The following is a 12,988-nucleotide window of genomic DNA, read 5'->3' as shown; positions in this document are numbered from 1 at the left end:
AGGAAGCGGTGGTTGGTATGGTTTAACATAAGGTTTAGCCTTAACTGTGTTATCTTCATTAACCTTTTCAACTACTGATTCTGTTTTCTTATCTTGTTCAGGTTGCGGTTCTTGTGGAGTAGGAATAGCGTCATCAGAAATTACAGGCATTTTAGGCGGTTTAAGTGTAATACCACTTCTTGTGGTAATGGCTTTAGCTGTTTCATTCTGGGGGGTTAGCATTTGTATCACTAGGTAAACTTCCCGGTTTTCTTTCACCTATTAACCTTGCTAGGTTGCTTACTTCTTATTCCAAATTTTGAATAGAAACTTGTTGATTTCTAAATGCTTGAGCATTTTGTTCATTGGTTTGTTTCTGAGATGTGAAAAACTGCGTTGGAGATTCAACTAGCTTCGACATCATATCTTCTAAATTTGGCTTTTTATAATCGGTTTGTGGTGGTTTGTTTTGAAAAATAGGTCTTTGCTGATTGAAAGTATTATTAAATACTTGTTGATTGCTGGAACCTTGTTGGTTGTTGTATGGAACATTTTGGTTATAATTCTGATTTTGATTGTAGATTGGTCTTGGCGGTTGATAATTATTCTGATAATTATTTCCAGGCCTTTGGTTCATGTATGAAACATTCTCTCTTTGTTCTATTGTTTGTTCAATACTGAGACAATCTTTTGTCAAATGTGGCCCTCCTCACTGCTCACAACTAATTCATATTGAGTGAATATCTTTAGTCATGTTTTCCATTCGTCTTTTGACAGTATCTATCTTTGCGAAAATGGAATCAAAGTCATGGCTAGAATCGACTCTAGATGCTTTAGATAATCTAACAATATCTTTTTCTTGGTGCCACTCATGTGAGTGGGAAGCAGTGTTATCAATAATTTTGTAAGCGTCAGTTGTGGTTTTCTTCATAATGGAACCACCATCTGCTATATCGATGTCTTTTCGTGTAGTGATGTTGCATCCTTGGTAGAATATTTATACTATTTGATAAGTGTCTAAACCATGTTGCGGACATCCTCTTAATAACTTTCCAAATCTTGTCCATGCCTCATATAGAGTTTCATTTGTCTTTTGTGTGAACGTAGCAATTTCTCCTTGAAGTCTCACGGCTTTAGATGCCGGAAAGAATTGTTTAAGAAAATTTTCAACTAAGACATCCCATGTATCAATCGCCCCTTCAGGTAACGATTATAACCAATCTTTGGCTTCTCCCTTTAAAGTCCAGGGAAATAACATGAGATAAATCTGTTCATCCTCCACTTCTCTTATTTTGAATAAAGTACAGATCCTATTAAAAGTTTGAAGATGTTCGTTGGGATCTTCCTTCGGCGCACCACTAAATTGGCATTGATTAGTTACCATGTGTAGGATTTGTCCTTTAATTTCATAATCTGGCGCATTAATGTCTGGTTGAGTAATTGCGTAACCTTGGCCAGTACGTTTAGCTCTCATTCGGTCTTCCATACTTAGAGGTTCCAGATTTTCCATGATTGAATTTGTTGAATCTGAATCACTAGAGGATTTTGATTTAATGGTTTATTCCTCGACAATCTCTGTTTGAATGATTGGTGGTTCCGGAGAAAAGATTAATGGTTCAGGATCTCTGAATTGTCCATGAATATTCTCCTGATTCTCAATTGTGAGGTCGGGTTCAAAAAATGGATTATCGGAAATTTGAATTGGAGTACTTGGTCGACTTGATGACGATTCTAAAGAAAAATCAACGGCGACAATATTGGCTAGATGTCTTGATCGAGTTACAGGTGGTGAACGTATAAAAGGTGGTGAACGTTTTGCTCGGTGCATTCACTGAATATCCTATTAGTTATAAAAATAAAAATTATATAAGTTATCAAATTAATAGACTTTTCTGATTTTGCCCACGTTTCGAATAGCCAATAGATGTAGCAGGGAGCCAGAACCCTTTAAATCGGAAGCTCACAACTCAGCCACTAACAAATCCAACTATTACTACGAACCAGAAAATTTTGGATGTCTATCAATTTAACCGCTTAAAATAATTTTTCGTTTTGAAATATTAGAGAAGAAGTAGAGAAAATTCTAAGTCCTAAAACTAGAGCGTCGAAAAGAAAAAGAAAAAGTGCGTCGAAAAATAAAAGGTCGAAAAATAAGGCGTCGAAAAATAAAAATAGAGTAGCGCGACGAAACTTAAAAGGAATTAAAATTTATAAACAGCGTCACAAAATTCTAAAGAACCTAAATCTTAGTCTAAAGAAAAAGCACTTAAGGGATTTTACGGCAAAGCCTAAGAATCTAAAAATAAAAATAAACTACGGCAAATACTAGTCTTAAAACTAATTACGAGCGAAAAATATAAAATTACGCTTTAAACGATTAAAAAGGTACGAAATAAAAATAAAACTTAAAGTTGTAAAAAAAATACAATTTTTATAAAAATATTATTTTTATATTTTTTTATTTTATAAAAGTAATAAGTTTATAAATTAATAAAACTAATTAAAACTAAAAATATAAAATTAAATAAACTTAAAACTAATTAATATTAAACCAAACCCTAATTATAATTAAATATATATAATTATAAACCCTAAATCGTAATTAATGCTGTACTAGGTCAGGCGTGTCGGAGGGGCACCGCGAGTGCGGATTTTCGATACCCCCGAACTCCACGAGTGTGGAGATTACAGTTTCAAATGAGGTGCAGGTCGAAAATTTGCAGGTTCAAATGTTTTATTATTTTTTTATTTTACTTTTTTGTTTTGTTTTTAATTTTCTATTTTTATTTTATAGAAAATGTTTTATAATATAACTAAAACTTATATTTTGAATAAAAATTACTTATTAGTATTTTATAACTAAAAATATATATATATATTTTTTAAAGACTTAAAGATATATATATATATATATATATATATATATATATATATATATATTTTTTTTTTTTTTTTATATTTATGATATTTTAAAAACTTATGTAAGTATATTTTTACAAAAATAACTTAAAAACTAATTTTTTTTATAGCGTCTCGCTTCGGCGTTAAGTGTTGTTCTCCGGCAGCGGCGCTAAAAATACTTGATGTTAAAGCGAAGGGATACGAAATACTATAATATTTTACTAGGAAATACTTTTAAATACGATACAATTTTACACAAGTTATTTATTTATTTATAGAGTGGATATACCTAAACCTTGCTACAACACTTATAGGTAGTGTACCTAATCGTACAGTAGTATAGTTTTTAGTAAGTCCGGTTCGTCCACAGGGAACTAGCCAAGTTTAACGCTATTTTTTTAAAACTAAATTTGTATATATATATATATATATATATATATATATATATATATATATATATATATATATATATATATATATATATATATATATATATATAAGAAGTATTATTATTATTATTATTATAAAAGGGGTTTTTTTACCGTTTAATGACCGATTTGTCGATTTTATGTCTTAAGTCGCAGTTAAAACCTAATGTAAAAAAAATAACTTAATTTAAAGCATAAAGTAAATGACAATAATTAAAGTGCGATAATTTAAAATGCGATTAAAATAAAATGACAGTAAATAAAAGTTGCGATAATTAAAAAGTGCAATAATTAAAATGACAAAAAATTAAAGTGCGATAATTAAAAGTGCAATTAAATATGAAATAAAGGAATTATGCTTATTTAAACTTCCGTAATCATGATGTTCGACGTGTTGAATTTAGTTTATTACCATGGATTAATTGTCCTTTGTCCTGGATTATTCAATATGTCCATACGGTTTTGTCCATAATAGTCCATCAGTCATAAATATAAAGTGCGAGAGTCTTCGTCAAATTATCCTTATACCCGAAGTTAAATATTCCAACTAATTGGGGATTCGATTTGTAACAAGGTCTTAATACTTTGTTTAATGAATACACCAGGTTATCGACTGCTTGTAGTCCAAGGTTTTACTAGTTTGTTAACAATTACACCAATTACCCTTGAATGTAATCCACCCCTATTTCAACAAGTCTACTAACTATTAATCCAGTTCCGTGTCCGGTAAAATGAACAATTATTGGTATTTATATATATCCCGCCCACCGTACCCGATTAAGCGTAAGTGGTTATTTACAGATACGTCAAATTATAACCTTTATATTAAATTAACGAGGTATCGATAAGTTAATATAAAACCCATCAATAGCCTATAGTCTAATTTCCACAAGTGTCGTTCTTTTATCCAAACCCCAATTATGGTCCAAAGCCCAATTACCCAATTTTAATATTTAGCCCAACATCACGAATACTTCGGCATTAAATAAGCATAATAATAACTTAGCTATGAGACATTAATTTAAAAAGGTTGAACATAACTTACAATGATTAATAATAGGGTAGCTTTACACGGACAGAATTTTGACTTACACACTTACAACATTCGCTAACATACCCTCATTATTATTCAATTAAAATTAATATTAAAATTATAATATATATATATATATATATATATATATATATATATATATATATATATATATATATATATATATATATATATATATATATATATCGTTGAGTGATAGAGAGAAAAAGATGTGTTTTCGTTGTGCAGAATTCGTTGCCTTTTATAGGCCCACATTTTACTGTGCAGCTCCACGAGTGCGGAGTTTTTACCCTTCTGAACTCCGCGAGTGTGGAGGTTCGCATTCCAGCTCACACAAATTGGATCCTAGGCTGCCGACGTTTATTTTTATAATATATAAATATAATATATATAATTTACATAATTAATTATATATTATATTATATTTATATACATAATTAATTTGTAACTTTCGGTCCGTTGCGTCATGCGTTATTAGTTGGTTCATGTCCTGGTTCCAGTTTTTCAAACATCCTTTTGTACGATTTAATAATTTGAACTTTGCGTTTTGCGGCTCGTACTCTTGTACTTTTGAGACGTTTCTCATCAATAATTTGAACCTCTTTGATTGTACTTTGTACTTTTTAGCTTTTTGGTCATTTGCATCTTCAATTCGTCGAATCTGCCTTTTGTCTTCACCTTTTATTATTTAAACGAATATCACTTGTAAATAGGACAATTGCAACTAAAAGCCTGTCTTTCTTGAGGGATAATGCTATGAAATATATGTTCATTTTTAGCATTATCAGATTCGTTCCGGCAACCCTTTTATGAATGCTTCAATTTTTGCTTCTTTGTCCTCAAATGATCCAGGACACATTAAAGCCAGTTCATTGAAACGTCGCTCGTAGGTAGTGACGTCTAACCCTTGGGTTGTCAGTGCTTTAAGCTCTGCCTTGAGCTTGTTGATTTCGATTCTGGGACGGTACTCTTCCTTCATCATGTGTTTGAAAGCGGACCATGGAAGTGCGTAGGCGGTATTCTGTCCTACGTAATCCATGTAGGTATTCCACCATGTCAAAGCAGTACCCCTGAAAGTATGTGTGGCATACTTAACTTTATCCTCTTCTGCACAGTTGCTGATTGCGAACACAGCTTCAACCTTCTCTGTCCACAGCTTTAGTCCAATGGGTCCTTCGGTTCCTTCAAACTCATTGGGTTTGCAGGCCATAAAAGCTTTGTAGGAACATCCTATCCAGTTGCCAATGTTTCCTCCACTGCTGGAACCCGATTGGTTATTGTTGTTCATTGCATTCACCACTGCAGCCACATTTGCAGCGAAAGCTTGAAGTTCTTCTGTGTTCAATTGTTGTTGTCTAGTAGCTGGAGGAGCCATTTCCTTCAAAAATAGCCGAATGAGTTAATCATATAGAATTTTTAGAAGTAGCCAAAAAGTATTTTATAGCTTAATATGAACTTATTATTATAAAAGCCTTTTCTTCATATTAGCGTTTTATAACTGTAATAATGTTCATACTTGGCAGCTAATACACAAATTAACTACTAAAATTTTAATATGAAAAACTATGGTAAGTTATTACGTTACTACGTAATAATAAGTTTTAATAATAATAATAAACCTTCCATGCTTATTCTTATTATTATACAATCATAAGGAAAATTACATCGCAAACTTTCATACAAACTTAAACATACAATATACTACAGGGGTTTTTTTACCGTTTAATGACCGGTTTGTCGATTTTATGTCTTAAGTCGCACTTAAAACCTAATGTAAAAAAAATAACTTAATTTAAAGCATAAAGAAAATGACAATAATTAAAGTGCGATAATTTAAAATGCGATTAAAATAAAATGACAGTAAATAAAAGTTGCGATAATTAAAAAGTGCAATAATTAAAATGACAAAAAATTAAAGTGCGATAATTAAAAGTGCAATTAAATATGAAATAAAGGAATTATGCTTATTTAAACTTCCGTAATCATGATGTTCGACGTGTTGAATTTAGTTTATTACCATGGATTAATTGTCCTTTGTCCTGGATTATTCAATATGTCCATACGGTTTTGTCCATAATAGTCCATCAGTCATAAATATAAAGTGCGAGAGTCTTCGTCAAATTATCCTTATACCCGAAGTCAAATATTCCAACTAATTGGGGATTCGATTTGTAACAAGGTCTTAATACTTTGTTTAATGAATACACCAGGTTATCGACTGCTTGTAGTCCAAGGTTTTACTAGTTTGTTAACAATTACACCAATTACCCTTGAATGTAATCCACCCCTATTTCAACAAGTCTACTAACTATTAATCCAGTTCCGTGTCCGGTAAAATGAACAATTATTGGTATTTATATATATCCCGCCCACCGTACCCGATTAAGCGTAAGTGGTTATTTACAGATACGTCAAATTATAACCTTTATATTAAATTAACGAGGTATCGATAAGTTAATATAAAACCCATCAATAGCCTATAGTCTAATTTCCACAAGTGTCGTTCTTTTATCCAAACCCCAATTATGGTCCAAAGCCCAATTACCCAATTTTAATATTTAGCCCAACATCACGAATACTTCGGCATTAAATAAGCATAATAATAACTTAGCTATGAGACATTAATTTAAAAATGTTGAACATAACTTACAATGATTAATAATAGGGTAGCTTTACACGGACAGAATTTTGACTTACACACTTACAACATTCGCTAACATACCCTCATTATTATTCAATTAAAATTAATATTAAAATTATAATATATATATATATATATATATATATATATATATATATATATATATATATATATATATATATATATATATATATATATATATATATATATATATATATATATATATATATATCGTTGAGTGATAGAGAGAAAAAGATGTGTTTTCGTTGTGCAGAATTCGTTGCCTTTTATAGGCCCACATTTTACTGTGCAGCTCCACGAGTTCGGAGTTTTTACCCTTCTAAACTCCGCGAGTGTGGAGGTTCGCATTCCAGCTCACACAAATTGGATCCTAGGCTGCCGACGTTTATTTTTATAATATATAAATATAATATATATAATTTACATAATTAATTATATATTATATTATATTTATATACATAATTAATTTGTAACTTTCGGTCCGTTGCGTCATGCGTTATTAGTTGGTTCATGTCCTGGTTCCAGTTTTTCAAACATCCTTTTGTACGATTTAATAATTTGAACTTTGCGTTTTGCGGCTCGTACTCTTGTACTTTTGAGACGTTTCTCATCAATAATTTGAACCTCTCTGATTGTACTTTGTACTTTTTAGCTTTTTGGTCATTTGCATCTTCAATTCGTCGAATCTGCCTTTTGTCTTCACCTTTTATTATTTAAACGAATATCACTTGTAAATAGGACAATTGCAACTAAAAGCTTGTCTTTCTTGAGGGATAATGCTATGAAATATATGTTCATTTTTAGCATTATCAGATTCGTTCCGGCAACCCTTTTATGAATGCTTCAATTTTTGCTTCTTTGTCCTCAAATGATCCAGGACACATTAAAGCCAGTTCATTGAAACGTCGCTCGTAGGTAGTGACGTCTAACCCTTGGGTTGTCAGTGCTTTAAGCTCTGCCTTGAGCTTGTTGATTTCGATTCTGGGACGGTACTCTTCCTTCATCATGTGTTTGAAAGCGGACCATGGAAGTGCGTAGGCGGTATTCTTACCTACGTAATCCATGTAGGTATTCCACCATGTCAAAGCAGTACCCCTGAAAGTATGTGTGGCATACTTAACTTTATCCTCTTCTGCGCAGTTGCTGATTGCGAACACAGCTTCAACCTTCTCTGTCCACAGCTTTAGTCCAATGGGTCCTTCGGTTCCTTCAAACTCATTGGGTTTGCAGGCCATAAAAGCTTTGTAGGAACATCCTATCCGGTTGCCAATGTTTCCTCCACTGCTGGAACCCGATTGGTTATTGTTGTTCATTACATTCACCACTGCAGCCACATTTGCAGTGAAAGCTTGAAGTTCTTCTGTGTTCAATTGTTGTTGTCTAGTAGCTGGAGGAGCCATTTCCTTCAAAAATAGCCGAATGAGTTAATCATATAGAATTTTTAGAAGTAGCCAAAAAGTATTTTATAGCTTAATATGAACTTATTATTATAAAAGCCTTTTCTTCATATTAGCGTTTTATAACTGTAATAATGTTCATACTTGGCAGCTAATACACAAATTAACTACTAAAATTTTAATATGAAAAACTATGGTAAGTTATTACGTTACTACGTAATAATAAGTTTTAATAATAATAATAAACCTTCCATGCTTATTCTTATTATTATACAATCATAAGGAAAATTACATCGCAAACTTTCATACAAACTTAAACATACAATATACTACATATTTCACAATGCATGGAATACAGGATAGCTGCCGATGGTTCAAGAACGGCGAGATTTTTTAGATGTTGACGTTGTTTCTTTCTCAGCCAAACGTATGGATTTTCGTTTGGATAGTTCTTTTTTCAATTCCTACCAATTGGTTCTTTTGGCTAATTGTTTGGGAGTAAAACCAACATTCGTTATACGAGCAGTCATTTTATAAACTGGTTTCTTAGGTAGTTCAGGTGGATGATCACAAACATTTTGGGTCATAATAGATTCATCGGGTTTGGGATCGGGTATAACAGCCAAAGATTTTCCCAAATCACGTTGTAGTTCGGTAATTTTCACAACTTCTTCAGGATCTTCTTCTTCGGGTTCCTCCTGTAGTGACCCGAACTTTTCCATGTTTATATATATTAATTGAGATTGATATTTACATGATTAAATGTTTCCAACATGTTAAGCAATCAAACTTGTTAAGACTTGATTAATTGAAATATGTTTCATATAGACAATTGACCACCCAAGTTGACCGGCGATTCACGAACGTTAAAACTTGTAAAAACGACATGACGATATATATATATGGATATACATATGGTTAACATGAGATTATGATAAGTAAGTATCTCCATAAGTATATTAACAATGAGTTATATACATATAAACAAGACTACTAACTTAAGGATTTCGAAACGAGACATATATATAACGATTATCGTTGTAACGACATTTAAATGTATATATATCATATTAAGATATATTAATATATCATAATATCATGATAATATAATAATTTAACATCTCATTAGATATAATAAACAATGGGTTAACAACATTAATTGAGATCGTTAACTTAAAGGTTTCAAAACAACACTTACATGTAACGACTAACGATGACTTAACGACTCAGTTAAAATGTATATACATGTAGTGTATTTAGATGTATTAAAATACTTTTGGAAGACTTCAAGACATATATCAAAACACTCATACTTAACGAAAATGGTTACAGTTACTTTCCCATTCTTTTCTTTCATCAAGAATTCTAGTCGTATTCTTACCCGTATTATACACAGCTTCAAAACGTACTTACTATGGGTATATACCAATAGGAACTAGCATGGGATTCCATTCTTGATTATGTCATGTATGACTAATCAATTTTAACTTCTACCATGAGCTAGTCAACTAACTAGAACTCCTTTTAACCCCACTCACCACTCACCAATTACCACTCATCATTCACTCTATTTCACTTCCAATTCTCTTTCTAATTCTCTCTCAACACACACACACTATTATGAATGTATTTTTCCAGTAGTTAATCATCATCTTCATCAAAAATCACTTCAAGAATCAAGCTATAATCATCATAGGAAGAACACTTCAAGAACACTTCAAAAATCCCTTCAAGTTTACTAATTTATTTCCAAGCTTTCTAATCTATTCCAAGTAATCATCTAAGATCAAGAAACCTTTGTTATATACAGTAGGTTATCTTTCTTATTCAAGGTAATATTCATATTCAAACTTTGATTCAATTTCTATAACTATAAACTATCTTAATTCGAGTAAAAATCTTACTTGAACTTGTTTTTGTGTCATGATCCTACTTCAAGAACTTTCAAGCCATCCAAGATCCTTTGAAGCTAGATCATTTCTTGTCACTTCCAGTAGGTTTACCTACTAAACTTGAGGTAGTAATGATGTTCATAACATCATTCGATTCATATATATAAAACTATTTTATTCGAAGGTTTAAACTCGTAATCACTAGAACATAGTTTAGTTAATTCTAAACTTGTTCGCAAACAAAAGTTAATCCTTCTAACTTGAATTTTAAAATTAACTAAACACATGTTCTATATCTATATGATATGCTAACTTAATGATTTAAAACCTGGAAACACGAAAAACACCGTAAAACCGGATTTACGCCGTCGTAGTAACACCGCGGGCTGTTTTGGGTTAGTTAATTAAAAACTCTGATAAACTTTGATTTAAAAGTTGTTATTCTGAGAAAATGATTTTTATTATTAACATGAAACTATATCCAAAAATTATGGTTAAACTCAAAGTGGAAGTATGTTTTCTAAAATGGTCATCTAGACGTCGTTCTTTCGACTGAAATGACTACCTTTACAAAAACGACTTGTAACTTATTTTTCCGACTATAAACCTATACTTTTTCTGTTTATATTCATAAAATATAGTTCAATATGAAACCATAGCAATTTGATTCACTCAAAACGGATTTAAAATGAAGAAGTTATGGGTAAAACAAGATTGGATAATTTTTCTCATTTTAGCTACGTGAAAATTGGTAACAAATCTATTCCAACCATAACTTAATCAACTTGTATTGTATATTATGTAATCTTGAGATACCATAGACACGTATACAATGTTTCGACCTATCATGTCGACACATCTATATATATTTCGGAACAACCATAGACACTCTATATGTGAATGTTGGAGTTAGCTATACAGGGTTGCGGTTGATTCCAAAATATATATAGTTTGAGTTGTGATCAATACTGAGATACGTATACACTGGGTCGTAGATTGATTCAAGATAATATTTATCGATTTATTTCTGTACATCTAACTGTGGACAACTAATTGTAGGTTACTAACGAGGACAGCTGAGTTAATAAACTTAAAACATCAAAATATATTAAAAGTGTTGTAAATATATTTTGAACATACTTTGATATATATGTATATATTGTTATAGGTTCGTGAATCAACCAGTGGCCAAGTCTTACTTCCCGACGAAGTAAAAATCTGTGAAAGTGAGTTATAGTCTCACTTTTAAAATCTAATATTTTTGGGATGAGAATACATGCAGGTTTTATAAATGATTTACAAAATAGACACAAGTACGTGAAACTACATTCTATGGTTGAATTATCGAAATCGAATATGCCCCTTTTTATTAAGTCTGGTAATCTAAGAATTAGGGAACAGATACCCTAATTGACGTGAATCCTAAAGATAGATCTATTGGGCCTAACAAACCCCATCCAAAGTACCGAATGCTTTAGTACTTCGAAATTTATATCATATCCGAAGGGTATCCCGGAATGATGGGGATATTCTTATATATGCATCTTGTTAATGTCGGTTACCAGGTGTTCACCATATGAATGATTTTTATCTCTATGTATGGGATGTGTATTGAAATATGAAATCTTGTGGTCTATTGTTACGATTTGATATATATAGGTTAAACCTATAACTCACCAACATTTTTGTTGACGTTTAAAGTGAAATGTCCCTTTCTTATTGATTAAAAACGTTCCATATTAATTGATTTCGTTGCGAGGTTTTGACCTCTATATGAGACGTTTTTCAAAGACTGCATTCATTTTTAAAACAAACCATAACCTTTATTTCATAAATAAAGGTTTAAAAAGCTTTACGTAGATTATCAAATAATGATAATCTAAAATATCCTGTTTACACACGACCATTACATAATGGTTTACAATACAAATATGTTACATCGAAATCGGTTTCTTGAATGCAGTTTTTACACAATATCATACAAACATGGACTCCAAATCTTGTCCTTATTTTAGTATGCAACAGCGGAAGCTCTTAGTATTCACCTGAGAATAAACATGCTTTAAACGTCAACAAAAATGTTGGTGAGTTATAGGTTTAACCTATATATATCAAATCGTAACAATAGACCACAAGATTTCATATTTCAATACACATCCCATACATAGAGATATAAATCATTCATATGGTGAACACCTGGTAACCGACATTAACAAGATGCATATCTATATAAGAATATCCCCATCATTCCGGGACACCCTTCGGATATGATATAAATTTCGAAGTACTAAAGCATCCGGTACTTTGGATGGGGTTTGTTAGGCCCAATAGATCTATCTTTAGGATTCGCGTCAATTAGGGTGTCTGTTCCCTAATTCTTAGATTACCAGACTTAATAAAAAGGGGCATATTCGATTTCGATAATTCAACCATAGAATGTAGTTTCACGTACTTGTGTCTATTTTGTAAATCATTTATAAAACCTGCATGTATTCTCATCCCAAAAATATTAGATTTTAAAAGTGGGACTATAACTCCCTTTCACAGATTTTTAGTTCGTCGGGAAGTAAGACTTGACAACTGGTTGATTCACGAACCTATAACAATATATACATATATATCAAAGTATGTTTAAAATATATTTACAACACTTTTAATATATTTTGATGTTTTAA

General features: G+C 31.4%; 1 non-coding gene across 1 annotated transcript; it reads left to right on the top strand.

Annotated features, from left to right (window-relative positions):
* The first annotated feature begins 998 nt into the window (after nt 1-998).
* On the top strand, nt 999-1,105 carry LOC139869687 (small nucleolar RNA R71). Its single transcript, XR_011766270.1, has one exon. It is a non-coding gene; the product is annotated as a small nucleolar RNA R71 (small nucleolar RNA).
* Nucleotides 1,106-12,988: the final 11,883 nt, after the last annotated feature.

The sequence above is a fragment of the Rutidosis leptorrhynchoides genome, chromosome 9 (genome assembly GCF_046630445.1).
Source record: "Rutidosis leptorrhynchoides isolate AG116_Rl617_1_P2 chromosome 9, CSIRO_AGI_Rlap_v1, whole genome shotgun sequence".
Lineage (NCBI taxonomy): Eukaryota > Viridiplantae > Streptophyta > Magnoliopsida > Asterales > Asteraceae > Rutidosis > Rutidosis leptorrhynchoides.
This window is presented reverse-complemented; position numbering and strand designations above follow the sequence as displayed.